The 18,350-nt window shown below is 50.6% G+C and overlaps 1 pseudogene; it reads left to right on the forward strand.

Moving 5' to 3' along the window:
• The first annotated feature begins 1,201 nt into the window (after nucleotides 1-1,201).
• LOC121530104 lies at nucleotides 1,202-9,809 on the forward strand (annotated as a pseudogene).
• Nucleotides 9,810-18,350: the final 8,541 nt, after the last annotated feature.

The raw sequence follows: 18,350 nt of genomic DNA on the forward strand, positions 1-18,350 counted from the left end.
GTCCACTGTGCCAACCTAGGCCTCACGTGCATACATATACTTACATATATACATACTTGCATGCATGCCATATATTTTCTGCCTCCAATTTCAGGAAATAAATACATGACAAAATTAAACTGAAATAAAATCTGTTTAAAAAAAAAACCGCCATTTTCCCTACAAATCCGTGATTGTGTCGCCTAAGTTCTCAACCTCGCCGCCTCAGTAGCCGTGTTATGTTTTTTTTTTGGTCCTGTTTTTTTCCCTTTGGGGTGAATTACGAACGGTACTTGTCCATTCTCCGTGCCTTTAGCGCAGCTTCTACTCCGCATCAGGCAACATCCGCCTACAATCTTAACAAACCTCGTCTACTTCTGGGTTGTTTTTTTGGTTCCTGAAGTTTTGTTTTCACATTCGTTTTGTGCCGCACACGATCTTCCTTTCGACATCGGCGCCGCTAGTGCCTACTAGTTCCTTGTGATCACAATCCATCCGCGATCTCACCGTTCTCATCACTTTAGCCACCGCTTCGAACGAGACCCCTATTGCGCAAGTCAGTCGACAAGCGCTGACCAGCGAATTGATTTTTGAGAATGCCCACGGGAGACGACAAAAATCCGCGTCCGATCCCAGCCATCAGTTTGGACAGATCTCAATCCGCATCTCCGCGGACGCCTCTTTTGAAGCCTAAGGCGACCAGGGCCATTCCAAGGGCAAAGAGTGACGAAAACGTCAATACAATCCCCGATCCTTCACAGAGGCAGACTCGCTCCGTTGTAAAAATGGCTCAAAGTGCGGTCGAAGTGGCGCAGAAAAAGTTCATCGCTACAACAGATCGAATTAGCCATTTTGAGGCCAACATCAATACCGCGGGCGCCCCAGAAATGGAAATAGGCTCCCAATACATGTGCGAAGTGCATCGAGACCAAATTCGGGCACTCTGGGAGAAGGTGGAGAAGTGCTATGAGAGCTGCTCCGATTTGCTAGCCGTATCCGACGACAATTCGGCCACCTCAGCAGTGCTGGAATCGAAGTACAGCTACTGTTACTCCGTATATTCGAGGTGTATTGCCCAGGTCGGGCCTCCCAATCCACTCAGGCTTCCGTCAATGTCCACACGCCCGCGTCTACAGGCTGTCGGTTACCTCCAGTGGATACCGAGGTCTTTGCGGGTGATTACCTTCGGTGGCCCACCTTTAGAGACTTGTTTACGGCCATTTACATCCAAAACTCGCGGCTCACCCCGGTAGAGAAGTTGTTCCACTTGCTGTCCAAAACAAGTCGTGACGCACACGCCATTGTTTCTAAGGCTCCGCTTACCCATGAGGGGTTTGTCGCAGCGTGGCAAAGCCTCACAGACCGTTTTGAGAACCAGCGGCTATTGGTCAATAGCCAGTTGAAGATCCTTTTCAACCTCCAGGCTATTTCCGGGGGTCGCGCTGAGGGAACTGCAAGCCACAATTCAGAGTTGTCTGACAGCCCTAGAAATATCCGCCATCAATGTTGAGGCTTGGGATTGTCTCCTGGTTTTTATGATTTCCTCGAAGCTCCCCAAGGTCACACTTTCTATGTGGGAGCAATCCGTACATAATAAGGCCGAAATTCCAACATGAAAGGAATTAGATAACTTCCTGACAGAACGCCATCGCACTCTGGAGGCCATCGACGACGTCAGGCCTAGTGGCTCCGGGAAATCTCCGCCAAGGTCGGGACTTCCTACTGCCCCTGCACGGAGGCTCAATTCGTACGAGACTCGAGTGGCTCCGGGCCAAAAGGGATGCGATCTCTGTTCAAGGGAGAACCACCCTATCCGCTTATGTCCGCGTTTCATAGAAATGAACGTGGACGGGCGCTCCGACTACATTAAGAGGAAGCTGTTATGCTTGAATCCGTTCGCTACCGCTCCAAGTCCGCCTACTCCAGCAAGGCCTCGACCCGCACAAACTGCCGGAAACACAAACGGCTCAGAGGATCAGTCGGATGTGCAGGTGTGCTTCGCTTCCGGGTGTGGAGCCGTCCTACTGGGCACTGCCCTTATCAACGTGTGCCATTTGGGGTGCAGTTTCCAGGCACGAGCACTGATAGACTCAGGGTCCGAAGCGACGTTCATAACTGAACGACTGTTCAACCTTGTCAAGCTTCCCTTCAAGACGATTCAAGCCCAAGTGTCCTGTCTTAATCAGACCATTTCCGCGCAGTCTACTAAATTGTGCCATTTCTCCATTCGGTCGCCGTCTAGACCCGGGCTACAATTAAAGACTGCGGCTTACGTTCTTCCGCAGTTGGCAGGAAATCTGCCATCATATCCGATTCCGCGGGATCGTCTCAAGGGGCTGCCCGACATTCCCCTGGCGGACCCCAACTTCTTTGAAAGCTCCCAAGTCGATGTGTTAATAGGAGCTGACATTCTTCCGTCCATTCTCCTCGGTAATACCAGGGCTAACATCTGCGGGTCCCTTCTCGGTCAGGAAACCATTTTTGGATGGGTGCTGACAGGCCCATTATCTCCAGCCAACCCTCGCAGCGTGTCCGTTTTTTCCACACGAGTTGCCCGTAGCCTCGGTGACTCGTTGGATCAGCTCCTCACAAAATTTTGAGAGGTGGAGGATGTGCCCACACAGATTAATTCGGAATCGGATTCAGTTTGCGAGCACAATTTTGTCCAGACGACGAGAAGAGACGAGTGTGGCAAGTACGTTGTGACGCTCCCCTTACGCGACCCCGAGCAGAAGGGTTTCGAGCTATCGGCTTCACGGTCCTTTGCTCTTGCTCAGTTCCTGCGTAATGAGCAGCGCCTGAAGAGGGATCCGCCCCTTAAGGCCCGCTATGACTCGGTAATCCAGGAATACATCGAATTAGGCCACATGACCGAGGTCTCTCCCACGAGCAGTTCCGCTACCTACTATCTTCCACATCATGCCGTCTTCAAGCCCGAAAGCACGACCACCAAGGTGCGGGTAGTCTTCAATGCTTCGAGCCCGTCCGCAAACGGGACCAGTCTGAACGACATTCTTTATGCGGGCCCGGTCTTACAATCCGACCTGACGAGTCAAATCCTAAAGTGGCGATACTTTAGGTTTGTCTTCAACGCCGTCATCGAGAAGATGTATCGGCAAATTTGGATAGACCCCAAGCATATTCCGCTCCAACGTATTTTGTTTCGCAATCCCGAGGTGGAGATCCGCGACTACGAATTAATAACGGTCACCTTCGGTGTCAATTGTGCCCCGTTCCTAGCGATCCGTGTCCTGCAACAGCTCGCTGACGACGAAGAATTGAAGTACCCGCCGGCAATACGAATTATCTGGCATTTTATGTACGTTGATGACGTTCTCGCGGGGGCAGACTCCAAAACCGAAGCCCAAGTGGTGATTCGGGAGCTAAAGGGCGCCCTAGAGTCAGCAGGGTTTCCACTGAGGAAATGGACGTCGAATAGCAAGGCGATCCTGGCCGACATTCCGAGCGACCACCTCCTTCGTGCTGATTTCCTCGACATCGATGCAGAGAGCACGGCCAAGACTCTCCTGGCGAGGATCGATCACTTTCTGGTGGGAGGTCCTCTTCTCGTGACGGTCGAACCCGAGCTAAAGGGGGATACTACGTCAAATATTAATCGCTGGCAGCACCTGAAGGCTCTTCAACAGTAATTTCGGCTGCGATGGAAGGAAGAGTACCTCAAGGAGCTCCATAAGAGGAACACGTGGCGTGCCCCTATGAGGAATCTCCGCGTTGGGAATATGGTAGTCATCAAGGAGGACAACCTTCCGTCCAATGAGTGGCGATTAGACAGGATTGACGCGGTGTATCCAGGATCCGATGGCCATGTCCGCGTGATCGACATCCGCACCGCGCGAGGGCTCGTCAAGCGGCCCGTCGCTAAGGTCGTCCTTCTTCCGATGGACGCGTCCGCCTGCGTTTCTTCCGTTCCAATGTCCCTGTCCATTGTGCTGTCTCGTAGCTCTGCCCGTAATTCCAAATCGAACTTCACACCAATTCTGATAATGCTGTTTTGTTTCTTCATCATAGTTCCGCCAGTCATACCCAGCACGATGTCCCAACGTGCACGCAGCGCCCAGTCACTGGAGAGCAGATGTACTCGAGGTACACAGTCCTACCGACGCCGAGACTGCAGAGGGATCCATCCTTTGAAGCAATGTCGGCGCTTTCTACGTCTAAGCGCCGAGAAGCTATCGGCTTCACGGTCCTTTGCTCTTGCTCAGTTCCTGCGTAATGAGCAGCGCCTGAAGAGGGATCCGCCCCTTAAGGCCCGCTATGACTCGGTAATCCAGGAATACATCGAATTAGGCCACATGACCGAGGTCTCTCCCACGAGCAGTTCCGCTACCTACTATCTTCCACATCATGCCGTCTTCAAGCCCGAAAGCACGACCACCAAGGTGCGGGTAGTCTTCAATGCTTCGAGCCCGTCCGCAAACGGGACCAGTCTGAACGACATTCTTTATGCGGGCCCGGTCTTACAATCCGACCTGACGAGTCAAATCCTAAAGTGGCGATACTTTTAGGTTTGTCTTCAACGCCGTCATCGAGAAGATGTATCGGCAAATTTGGATAGACCCCAAGCATATTCCGCTCCAACGTATTTTGTTTCGCAATCCCGAGGTGGAGATCCGCGACTACGAATTAATAACGGTCACCTTCGGTGTCAATTGTGCCCCGTTCCTAGCGATCCGTGTCCTGCAACAGCTCGCTGACGACGAAGAATTGAAGTACCCGCCGGCAATACGAATTATCTGGCATTTTATGTACGTTGATGACGTTCTCGCGGGGGCAGACTCCAAAACCGAAGCCCAAGTGGTGATTCGGGAGCTAAAGGGCGCCCTAGAGTCAGCAGGGTTTCCACTGAGGAAATGGACGTCGAATAGCAAGGCGATCCTGGCCGACATTCCGAGCGACCACCTCCTTCGTGCTGATTTCCTCGACATCGATGCAGAGAGCACGGCCAAGACTCTCCTGGCGAGGATCGATCACTTTCTGGTGGGAGGTCCTCTTCTCGTGACGGTCGAACCCGAGCTAAAGGGGGATACTACGTCAAATATTAATCGCTGGCAGCACCTGAAGGCTCTTCAACAGTAATTTCGGCTGCGATGGAAGGAAGAGTACCTCAAGGAGCTCCATTAGAGGAACACGTGGCGTGCCCCTATGAGGAATCTCCGCGTTGGGAATATGGTAGTCATCAAGGAGGACAACCTTCCGTCCAATGAGTGGCGATTAGACAGGATTGACGCGGTGTATCCAGGATCCGATGGCCATGTCCGCGTGATCGACATCCGCACCGCGCGAGGGCTCGTCAAGCGGCCCGTCGCTAAGGTCGTCCTTCTTCCGATGGACGCGTCCGCCTGCGTTTCTTCCGTTCCAATGTCCCTGTCCATTGTGCTGTCTCGTAGCTCTGCCCGTAATTCCAAATCGAACTTCACACCAATTCTGATAATGCTGTTTTGTTTCTTCATCATAGTTCCGCCAGTCATACCCAGCACGATGTCCCAACGTGCACGCAGCGCCCAGTCACTGGAGAGCAGATGTACTCGAGGTACACAGTCCTACCGACGCCGAGACTGCAGAGGGATCCATCCTTTGAAGCAATGTCGGCGCTTTCTACGTCTAAGCGCCGAGAAGCTATCGGCTTCACGGTCCTTTGCTCTTGCTCAGTTCCTGCGTAATGAGCAGCGCCTGAAGAGGGATCCGCCCCTTAAGGCCCGCTATGACTCGGTAATCCAGGAATACATCGAATTAGGCCACATGACCGAGGTCTCTCCCACGAGCAGTTCCGCTACCTACTATCTTCCACATCATGCCGTCTTCAAGCCCGAAAGCACGACCACCAAGGTGCGGGTAGTCTTCAATGCTTCGAGCCCGTCCGCAAACGGGACCAGTCTGAACGACATTCTTTATGCGGGCCCGGTCTTACAATCCGACCTGACGAGTCAAATCCTAAAGTGGCGATACTTTAGGTTTGTCTTCAACGCCGTCATCGAGAAGATGTATCGGCAAATTTGGATAGACCCCAAGCATATTCCGCTCCAACGTATTTTGTTTCGCAATCCCGAGGTGGAGATCCGCGACTACGAATTAATAACGGTCACCTTCGGTGTCAATTGTGCCCCGTTCCTAGCGATCCGTGTCCTGCAACAGCTCGCTGACGACGAAGAATTGAAGTACCCGCCGGCAATACGAATTATCTGGCATTTTATGTACGTTGATGACGTTCTCGCGGGGGCAGACTCCAAAACCGAAGCCCAAGTGGTGATTCGGGAGCTAAAGGGCGCCCTAGAGTCAGCAGGGTTTCCACTGAGGAAATGGACGTCGAATAGCAAGGCGATCCTGGCCGACATTCCGAGCGACCACCTCCTTCGTGCTGATTTCCTCGACATCGATGCAGAGAGCACGGTCAAGACTCTCCTGGCGAGGATCGATCACTTTCTGGTGGGAGGTCCTCTTCTCGTGACGGTCGAACCCGAGCTAAAGGGGGATACTACGTCAAATATTAATCGCTGGCAGCACCTGAAGGCTCTTCAACAGTAATTTCGGCTGCGATGGAAGGAAGAGTACCTCAAGGAGCTCCATAAGAGGAACACGTGGCGTGCCCCTATGAGGAATCTCCGCGTTGGGAATATGGTAGTCATCAAGGAGGACAACCTTCCGTCCAATGAGTGGCGATTAGACAGGATTGACGCGGTGTATCCAGGATCCGATGGCCATGTCCGCGTGATCGACATCCGCACCGCGCGAGGGCTCGTCAAGCGGCCCGTCGCTAAGGTCGTCCTTCTTCCGATGGACGCGTCCGCCTGCGTTTCTTCCGTTCCAATGTCCCTGTCCATTGTGCTGTCTCGTAGCTCTGCCCGTAATTCCAAATCGAACTTCACACCAATTCTGATAACGCTGTTTTGTTTCTTCATCATAGTTCCGCCAGTCATACCCAGCACGATGTCCCAACGTGCACGCAGCGCCCAGTCACTGGAGAGCAGATGTACTCGAGGTACACAGTCCTACCGACGCCGAGACTGCAGAGGGATCCATCCTTTGAAGCAATGTCGGCGCTTTCTACGTCTAAGCGCCGAGAAGCTATCGGCTTCACGGTCCTTTGCTCTTGCTCAGTTCCTGCGTAATGAGCAGCGCCTGAAGAGGGATCCGCCCCTTAAGGCCCGCTATGACTCGGTAATCCAGGAATACATCGAATTAGGCCACATGACCGAGGTCTCTCCCACGAGCAGTTCCGCTACCTACTATCTTCCACATCATGCCGTCTTCAAGCCCGAAAGCACGACCACCAAGGTGCGGGTAGTCTTCAATGCTTCGAGCCCGTCCGCAAACGGGACCAGTCTGAACGACATTCTTTATGCGGGCCCGGTCTTACAATCCGACCTGACGAGTCAAATCCTAAAGTGGCGATACTTTAGGTTTGTCATCAACGCCGTCATCGAGAAGATGTATCGGCAAATTTGGATAGACCCCAAGCATATTCCGCTCCAACGTATTTTGTTTCGCAATTCCGAGGTGGAGATCCGTGACTACGAATTAATAACGGTCACCTTCGGTGTCAATTGTGCCCCGTTCCTAGCGATCCGTGTCCTGCAACAGCTCGCTGACGACGAAGAATTGAAGTACCCGCCGTCAATACGAATTATCTGGCATTTTATGTACGTTGATGACGTTCTCGCGGGGGCAGACTCCAAAACCGAAGCCCAAGTGGTGATTCGGGAGCTAAAGGGCGCCCTAGAGTCAGCAGGGTTTCCACTGAGGAAATGGACGTCGAATAGCAAGGCGATCCTGGCCGACATTCCGAGCGACCACCTCCTTCGTGCTGATTTCCTCGACATCGATGCAGAGAGCACGGCCAAGACACTCGGCGTGCGCTTGAAAGCGACGAGCGATGAGTTTTTTTTGTTCCGCCAGAGTTGACTTCCGGCTCGTCCTTCACGAAGCGCCAAGTCCTCTCCCAAATTGCCAAATTGCTCGATCCAGCAGGTTGGCTCGCTCCTTTCATTGTCCGGGCAAAAATATTCATGCAGGACATTTGGCTTCTGGGTCTGGGGTGGGACGACGCCCTCCCTCAAGATTTCTGTCAGCGATGGGTTGACTTCCTGAAGAATTACTCGGTGCTCGATCAGATTCGAGTTCCTCGATGGGTCGCGTTCCGATTACACCTAAGGGTCGAGCATCACGGGTCCTGCGACGCTTCAGAGAAGGCGTACGGCGCAGCCATTTACGTACGTGTCGAGGTTGGGTCTACGGTCATAGTGAACCTGCTGACGGCAAAGACTCGAGTGGCCCCAGTTAAAACGGTGTCGCTCCCTCGGGTAGAGCTGTGCGGCGCATTGTTGCTGTCGGAAATAGCCACCGCCTTTCTGCCAAAGATGCCAGGGCCCGCATCTGCCCCATACTGTTGGACGGACTCGACTATTGTCCTAGCGTGGCTGCAGAAGCCATCGTGTCAGGGGACAACGTTCTTGGCCAAACGGGTAGCCAAGATCGCCCAGTTCACCGACGTGCAGAAATGGGCACATGTCCGATCCGAGCAGAACCCTGCGGACCTCGCCAGCCGAGGCGTAGCTCTCCAATACCTTGCGGATAACCAGTTGTGGTGGCACGGGCCTGGCTGGCTGCGAGGGACTCGCAGCGAGTGGCCCACTCAAGGCAACTAGGCCCCCGTGTCTGAACTCGAGAAGCGAGCAGTCAAGGTCCATGTCGCGAAGACGCCCCCCGAAGATCTCCTTGAACGTTTCTCCACACTTGACAAGGCACTACGAGTCCTTGCCTATGTTTGTCGCTTCATCCAGCGCGCGCGGAAGATACGCTCTCCGTTCGAAGAGCACCTGACAGCTAATGAGATTACGTCGGCTGAACGTCTTCTAGTTTCCGTCACTCAGCGCGACACTTCATCTCTGAAATGGGCTGCTTAAGCGAAAAGCGTCCAGTATCAGCGTCCAGTCCGATTCAAAATCTGAACCTCTTCGTGGATTCACAAGGCCTTATGAGAGCCTGCGGCCGGGTCACGTCCTCTGAACTTCTCCAATATGACGAAAGGCATCCGATAATCCTTCCATATGACTGCCATCTGTGTCGACTCCTTGTTCAATTTACGCATCGCATCACGCTGCACGGTGGCAATCAGCTGATGATCCGCCTGATTCGGGCAAAATTCTGGATTCCAAGGGTGAGGAATTTGGTCAAGTCCGTCGTCTATGCTTGTAAAGTATGTGGCATCCACAAGAAGAAGTTGCAGACGCAACTCATGGGAGAGCTACCGAAGGAAAGTACGTCCTTCTCGCGCCCATTCACGTACACAGGTGTGGATTATGCCGGTCCTTTCGAGATAAAGAACTTACGGGGCGAGCCTCATCACAAAGGGGTATGTGTTGGCGTTTGTGTGCTTCTCCACTAAGGCCATCCATTTAGAGCCTACGTCGGACCTTACGACCGAGAAATTTCTGGCTGCTTTCGCTCGGTTCGTGTCCCGGAGAGGATGCCCCCGTTAAAAGGCAGTCGGACAACAGGAAGACCTTTGTGAGGGCAGCTGCCCTACTATCTCGCGATTTTCTCCAGAGCCTAAAAGGGGCTGTGACAGGTGCCTACAGTCACCAGCAGCTTCTCTGGCATTTCATTCCTCCGGGAGCCCCCTACATGGGAGGCCTGTGGGAGGCAGGCGTCAAGAGTTTCCAGACCTTGTTCTACAAGTCCACCGCCACACGGAAATACACCTTTGAGGAGCTGGCTACTCTCCTGGCGAGGATCGATCACTTTCTGGTGGGAGGTCCTCTTCTCGTGACGGTCGAACCCGAGCTAAAGGGGGATACTACGTCAAATATTAATCGCTGGCAGCACCTGAAGGCTCTTCAACAGTAATTTCGGCTGCGATGGAAGGAAGAGTACCTCAAGGAGCTCCATAAGAGGAACACGTGGCGTGCCCCTATGAGGAATCTCCGCGTTGGGAATATGGTAGTCATCAAGGAGGACAACCTTCCGTCCAATGAGTGGCGATTAGACAGGATTGACGCGGTGTATCCAGGATCCGATGGCCATGTCCGCGTGATCGACATCCGCACCGCGCGAGGGCTCGTCAAGCGGCCCGTCGCTAAGGTCGTCCTTCTTCCGATGGACGCGTCCGCCTGCGTTTCTTCCGTTCCAATGTCCCTGTCCATTGTGCTGTCTCGTAGCTCTGCCCGTAATTCCAAATCGAACTTCACACCAATTCTGATAACGCTGTTTTGTTTCTTCATCATAGTTCCGCCAGTCATACCCAGCACGATGTCCCAACGTGCACGCAGCGCCCAGTCACTGGAGAGCAGATGTACTCGAGGTACACAGTCCTACCGACGCCGAGACTGCAGAGGGATCCATCCTTTGAAGCAATGTCGGCGCTTTCTACGTCTAAGCGCCGAGAAGCGGCTCCTGGCGGTTCTCGTGAACCGGTATTGCTCCAACTGCCTGGCTCACGAGCACTCCGACGGATCGTGCCGGCGTGGGGACTGCTGTAGAACGTGTGGTCAGGATCACCACTCGCTGCTGCACCTCGTAGAGAAGCCGTGGGCTCGGCGCCAGCCGCGTCAAGAGGAGCACCGTTCACGGAGCGCGGGAGACAGTATACGGAGTGTCTCAGCTGGCGCTCAACCGTCGTCGGTCAACTCCCGGCGCGGTTCGGTTGCTTCTCGGCCGGACTCACTAGCAGGTCCACGGCCATCGTCTTCCCGGCGCTCGTCGGCAGCTCCCCAGCATTCTTCCGCCACTGGCCGGCAAGGCGCGCTAGTGCGCATTGACACCGGGACCCGGATCTTCAACACGGGGGCCCTTATCGACCCGTGTACGCCCTCGAGCTGCATCGACGCATCGCTAGCAGCATGCTTTCGTCTGCCCACTACCAGCTTGGGGGACGAACAAGTTTGTTCGGCCACCGTGGGTTCCAAAACGGATGATAGCGTTCGGCTGGAGGTCGTTTTCAAAATCAAGCCTCACGTGCGCGTTCCTACGCCGTCTCGAGAGCTGAGCGAGGCGGTGCGTGCCCACTTCCGAGGCGTGACATTGGCGGATGAGCGGTTCTATCTGCCAGCGACGATCTTCGTTGTTCTGGGCGCGGATATGTACCCGCGTATCATGCAGCTCGGGCTGCCGGTGGCCCAGAGCACCGTTTTTGGATGGGTCGTGTCCGGAGCCTGTCACCAACCGTAGCGACAAGGGAGCTGTTGCAACCCGAGTGATTGCAAGGGGGGCGGGATGTTTAGGTGAGGGGCCATTGTGCCGCCGCTCATCCACGCTGAAGAGCGCATCCACGCTGAAGAGCGCATCCGCGCTGAAGAGCGCATCCGCCCTCGCCCCTCTCTGCATAATCTTGCACTGTCGCTCTCTTGGGTCCAACTGCAGCGGTCGGCCGTCGGCGATCGTCTTTTTTCTTATGCTAAGCTAAGTTAAGTCAGTTCTTTTGTATGAAGTGAATAAAGCTGACGGGTCACTCCACGACTCCCCCGATTTCCGCCACCATCTTATCTGCGATCAAGAGGCATCTTTTTGCGGCAACACCGCCCCACTACATCAATATTTGTTGATGACATATGTTTGGCAATCGCTAACAAGACACTGGTGCAACTGGGAATGCCCGCTCCAAGACGATAAGGAAATGACCGGCGCGATTGTGAATTTCAACGAAAAACAAACATTGATTCAGAATCTTTCGCAGTTGGTTCCAGAACAACGCACTGCGTATTTCAACGCAAAATTTTTATATGGGATGAATGGAGAATATCTCACAAGAAAGTATTGGAAGCGCTCGATCGAGATATAAAACGAAATGCACAGATTTTTTGTGGAGTACTCCTTTTATTTTCTGGTCATTTTCGACAAACACTTCCGGTTAAACCACGATCAACACCTGCTGATCAACTTAATGCTCGTCTTAAATCGTCCATTTTAAGGCGTCCTTTACAAAAATATACTTTGAAAACCAACATGCGTGTACAACTACAACATGATGCATCGGCTAAAATATTTGTAAAACATTTTATGGATATTGGAAGTGGGCGAATGAAAATTGTCGGCAAAATTGGTGCTAAAAGTGTTTCCAAATTACAAAAAGTATCAGTGGCTCAGTACGCGTGCTATATTGACACGTAGATGTAAACGTAGATGTAAACACCATTAACATTATTATTTTCAATGGAATACCAGGCGAAATGACAGCTGTCGCTGGCCCACGAGAGTTGCCCTTAACGGCCGATTTCCACCCCGCGAGTAGAAAGGTTACGCAGGCTGACTGCCGTTGTAAAGCTGTCTTATTCCGAAAATATTCACTTAAAACGTAACCTACCACTATTCTGTTAACTAATCTTACCCCAATATGTACACCTTAATTCACCACGCGACAATCAATGCGGAGCGTACGTCATGGCGGAAAATCATGGCCGCCCAATATGACCGGTGGACGGTCGAGTTCTAATCCAAAAAATTATCGATATATATAAACTAAACTATCATAAGACATATAGGAAGCTGGTGCTTCGCTTCGGGGCAAGGCTGGATTGCAAACTAATACCATGTCACCCTGGTGGTTCGGATCCGTCATCTAGCACCAATACTCGCGCCGTTCAACCGTTGTGAGGTACTCCAGGATCCACCTCTTCCAGAAACTTTCCCTCAGTAGCCGTGCTATCCTCCATTGCTTCCGTTTAGCGCACTCTTTGGACAGCTCCACGTCTTCGCCAAGCGTCCGGCAAGTTGTGTACTCCTCTGAGTAGATCATTCGGCGTCAGAGGCGCATCCTGGTCCGCATCAACCGGCAAGTGGGTGAGCTGACGCGAATTGACTGTGTTCTCCGCGTCGATCAGAAAACTCTCCAGTATGTGATCCCGCGGCGACACCTCCTTCAGTGTGTGGCGCAGGATCCTTTTGACGCACTGCACCATTCGCTCCTAGACACCCCCTTCAGATGGTCAGTTAAAAACCCTCTCGATGCACCTGTCCGACAGCTCTCAATGAATTCCTTCAGGCTCGAACACGTCACCAAATCGTCGACCCTGTCAGCTCCCACGAAGTTCTTGCTGTTACCACTGCGCAGCTTACACACTGGCCCTCGACGGCAGACAAAATTCCTGATCGCAAGTATGCAGGAATCCGTCGACAGGTCATGCACCAACTCCGGATGTATCGACCTGGTCGTGGCTACCAATCGCTTCTCCTTGTGTCGAGCCACAGTTACCATCAATGCCCGAAAACAATCCAGTCCAGTGTTCTTATACGGTCATCCATTGGCCTTCAAGCGATCCTCCGGGAGGGATCCCACCATCGGCGGCACAGGCCGCGTTGTAACTTACACACGTTACATACTGAGATCACCTTCCGTAGGACTCGTCTCAAATTTGTGGCCCAGAATCTCATCCGGATCTCAGTAATTGTCGCATCCACATTTTGATGCTTCATCTTGGCGTTAAAATGGTATACAATCATCTCCGTAAGACTGTGTCGATGTGACAGGATTATAGGCCTCACTGACCATACACAGTGCGGCATCAACTCTGCCGTAGGCTCGCAGAATGCCACGGTCATCGATGTAGGGCATCAGCCCTTGAATGTCACTTTCATTGGTCACTTTCGATTGTAGCTCGAGAATTTCTGAAATGAAGTACAAAAATCGTCAACGTCGTTTATATCCAGATCTCGTTCAACTCCGGATTCAGGCTGTAGCTGCCCGCTGGCTTACTCGGTAGCAAACATACTGACAGTAGGTAGGAAATACAGCGTTCGGCAAGGCAGAAAAATATACGGCGTTCGGCTGGGCAGAAAAACATACGGCGTTCGGCAAGGCAGAAAAATATACGGCGTTCGGATAGGCAGAAAATTTTGCGGATTCTGGCTATGCTGAAAAATATACGGATTCTGACTAGGCTGAAAAATATACGGATTCTGGCTAGGCCGAATAATATGCGCATTCTGGCTACAAGGAAAAATATGCAGAGTCTAGCTAAGCTGAAAAATATATGTATTCTAGCTAAGCTGAAAAATATACGTATTCCGGGTAGATGTAAAAATATACGAATTCTGGCTACAAGGAAAAATATACGGATTCTGACTAAATGGAAAAATATACGGATTCTGGCTAAATGGGTATTCTTGACTACTCCTCCACTCCCCCTCACCCGCAATATAAACTCAAGTTATACTCGTACCTCCACTCCTTCCTCTACTCCTCCCTCCACTCCTCCCGCAACGCCTCCCTTTTAGTTAAACTCAAGCTAGACTCCTCACTCAGCTTATCCTAAACTCCAACTGCACTCATCCTAAACTCGCTCACGACTCCTCCCACCAGGCAGTGTGTGTGTGCGTAGTATGTGTAGATATTTCAAACTGTGAGCTGAAATGATAACAATTTCCTCCACTCTTCCACAATAACAAGAGCAGCGAGCGAAAGGCTACATGAGATAATTATACCCTACATTTTTTAAAACAAAGTTAATAAAAAAATAAAACAACTGAACATCTGGTGCCTAGTGAATCACGTTTTGGTGACGTATGCAATCAAAATGTCAAAAAAATTAGTTGTTCGCATCATTTGCGCTCCCAGAGGGGAGCCGGACCCAAAAAAGCTTTTCGCTCTGGCGAATTCGGCCGCCGCTCTGGTCTCTCCCTCTCTCGTTGTGTCTTCTGCCCATAGCATAAGATAATTTAAGTCGAATAAATCAGTTCACATTTAAACTTTCGTTCGCACGCGCCGTGCCTTTTCGTCGAATTTAAATTGAACTCCCTCTCGCGAATGTATCGGATAGAGTTATTCTTGCCACAGCTATCGTGAAAAGTGGCGAATTTGTAATGGCTTGAGCGTTGCTTGACTCCGGTTCACAAGTAAACTTTGTGAGCGATGAGCTCGCTCAGAGACTACAAATTAAAAGAGAGGACGTGGGTATGAGTTTGCGTGGCATTGGTGAAGTCGCGAATAGGAAGCAGTCAGTTGTCGTCCGATTATTATGTTTTAAAAAAGGGTACCTGAAAATATTCAATTGTCAAATCCATTCTTCTTCAAGCCCCAACAAATTGAGATGCTTATCGGCGCAGATTCATTCTTTGAAATTCTGTCGGGTGGCCCGATAAAGCCGGGGCCTGAGCTTTCCATCTTACAAAAATTTGTTCTCGGCTGGATAGTGTCAGAGAGATGTGTTAAAATAAAGGCAGAAATTTCGACTGCCGTTCAAATCTGACCCAAACACTCTTGGATTGTCCTATGAAGTTGCGAAACGTAGATTTTTGTCGCTTGAAAGTAGATTGTCAAGAGAGCCTTCGTTAAAGAAAATGTATCTGGATTTCATGGAGGAATACGTATCAATGGGCCACTTGTCCACTTCTGATGATAAAATTCCAGATGGCCCACACTATTTCATTCCGTACCAATGAGTGCTGCGGCCTCAAAGCACCTCAACCAAGTTTAGAGTTGTATTCGATGCCTCAAGCCGCACATCGACGCAGGTCGCGTTGAATGACATCCTGATGGTATGCCCCACGATTCAAGAGGAGCTATATTCTACGCTGCTTCGGTTCAGAATGCAAAAGTTTGCCCTTGCATCGGACATTAAAAAGATGTACCGCCAAGTGATGGTCGACCTGGTCGTGGCTACCAATCGCTTCTCCTTGTGTCGAGCCACAGTTACCATCAATGCCCGAAAACAATCCAGTCCAGTGTTCTTATACGGTCATCCATTGGCCTTCAAGCGATCCTCCGGGAGGGATCCCACCATCGGCGGCACAGGCCGCGTTGTAACTTACACACGTTACATACTGAGATCACCTTCCGTAGGACTCGTCTCAAATTTGTGGCCCAGAATCTCATCCGGATCTCAGTAATTGTCGCATCCACATTTTGATGCTTCATCTTGGCGTTAAAATGGTATACAATCATCTCCGTAAGACTGTGTCGATGTGACAGGATTATAGGCCTCACTGACCATACACAGTGCGGCATCAACTCTGCCGTAGGCTCGCAGAATGCCACGGTCATCGATGTAGGGCATCAGCCCTTGAATGTCACTTTCATTGGTCACTTTCATTGGTCACTTTCGATTGTAGCTCGAGAATTTCTGAAATGAAGTACAAAAATCGTCAACGTCGTTTATATCCAGATCTCGTTCAACTCCGGATTCAGGCTGTAGCTGCCCGCTGGCTTACTCGGTAGCAAACATACTGACAGTAGGTAGGAAATACAGCGTTCGGCAAGGCAGAAAAATATACGGCGTTCGGCTGGGCAGAAAAACATACGGCGTTCGGCAAGGCAGAAAAATATACGGCGTTCGGATAGGCAGAAAATTTTGCGGATTCTGGCTATGCTGAAAAATATACGGATTCTGACTAGGCTGAAAAATATACGGATTCTGGCTAGGCCGAATAATATGCGCATTCTGGCTACAAGGAAAAATATGCAGAGTCTAGCTAAGCTGAAAAATATATGTATTCTAGCTAAGCTGAAAAATATACGTATTCCGGGTAGATGTAAAAATATACGAATTCTGGCTACAAGGAAAAATATACGGATTCTGACTAAATGGAAAAATATACGGATTCTGGCTAAATGGGTATTCTTGACTACTCCTCCACTCCCCCTCACCCGCAATATAAACTCAAGTTATACTCGTACCTCCACTCCTTCCTCTACTCCTCCCTCCACTCCTCCCGCAACGCCTCCCTTTTAGTTAAACTCAAGCTAGACTCCTCACTCAGCTTATCCTAAACTCCAACTGCACTCATCCTAAACTCGCTCACGACTCCTCCCACCAGGCAGTGTGTGTGTGCGTAGTATGTGTAGATATTTCAAACTGTGAGCTGAAATGATAACAATTTCCTCCACTCTTCCACAATAACAAGAGCAGCGAGCGAAAGGCTACATGAGATAATTATACCCTACATTTTTTAAAACAAAGTTAATAAAAAAATAAAACAACTGAACATCTGGTGCCTAGTGAATCACGTTTTGGTGACGTATGCAATCAAAATGTCAAAAAAATTAGTTGTTCGCATCATTTGCGCTCCCAGAGGGGAGCCGGACCCAAAAAAGCTTTTCGCTCTGGCGAATTCGGCCGCCGCTCTGGTCTCTCCCTCTCTCGTTGTGTCTTCTGCCCATAGCATAAGATAATTTAAGTCGAATAAATCAGTTCACATTTAAACTTTCGTTCGCACGCGCCGTGCCTTTTCGTCGAATTTAAATTGAACTCCCTCTCGCGAATGTATCGGATAGAGTTATTCTTGCCACAGCTATCGTGAAAAGTGGCGAATTTGTAATGGCTTGAGCGTTGCTTGACTCCGGTTCACAAGTAAACTTTGTGAGCGATGAGCTCGCTCAGAGACTACAAATTAAAAGAGAGGACGTGGGTATGAGTTTGCGTGGCATTGGTGAAGTCGCGAATAGGAAGCAGTCAGTTGTCGTCCGATTATTATGTTTTAAAAAAGGGTACCTGAAAATATTCAATTGTCAAATCCATTCTTCTTCAAGCCCCAACAAATTGAGATGCTTATCGGCGCAGATTCATTCTTTGAAATTCTGTCGGGTGGCCCGATAAAGCCGGGGCCTGAGCTTTCCATCTTACAAAAATTTGTTCTCGGCTGGATAGTGTCAGAGAGATGTGTTAAAATAAAGGCAGAAATTTCGACTGCCGTTCAAATCTGACCCAAACACTCTTGGATTGTCCTATGAAGTTGCGAAACGTAGATTTTTGTCGCTTGAAAGTAGATTGTCAAGAGAGCCTTCGTTAAAGAAAATGTATCTGGATTTCATGGAGGAATACGTATCAATGGGCCACTTGTCCACTTCTGATGATAAAATTCCAGATGGCCCACACTATTTCATTCCGTACCAATGAGTGCTGCGGCCTCAAAGCACCTCAACCAAGTTTAGAGTTGTATTCGATGCCTCAAGCCGCACATCGACGCAGGTCGCGTTGAATGACATCCTGATGGTATGCCCCACGATTCAAGAGGAGCTATATTCTACGCTGCTTCGGTTCAGAATGCAAAAGTTTGCCCTTGCATCGGACATTAAAAAGATGTACCGCCAAGTGATGGTCGACGAAGCTGACCGAAACTTCCAGCTCATAGTGTGGTTGCGAGATCCTTCTGAGTGTCCGAAGATCTTCAAGTTGAATACCGTAACATATAGAATTTCGCCAGCGCCGTTTATGGCGATCCGGTGTTTAATGCAACTTGGAGAGATGGCGCAAGCTAAGTATCCAAATGGTGCGAAGGTCATTCCACATTTCAAAATTTGTATGTTGACGATCTGTTGACAGGCACCGGAAGCGTTGAAAACCTGCAAAGCCTTCATGATGAAGTTTCTCTGGTTTTGGCAGAGGCAGGATTTGAATTGGCAAAGTGGTTTTCAAACTGCCCAG

The sequence above is a fragment of the Drosophila eugracilis genome, unplaced genomic scaffold (assembly GCF_018153835.1).
Source record: "Drosophila eugracilis isolate 14026-0451.02 unplaced genomic scaffold, ASM1815383v1 contig_2174, whole genome shotgun sequence".
Lineage (NCBI taxonomy): Eukaryota > Metazoa > Arthropoda > Insecta > Diptera > Drosophilidae > Drosophila > Drosophila eugracilis.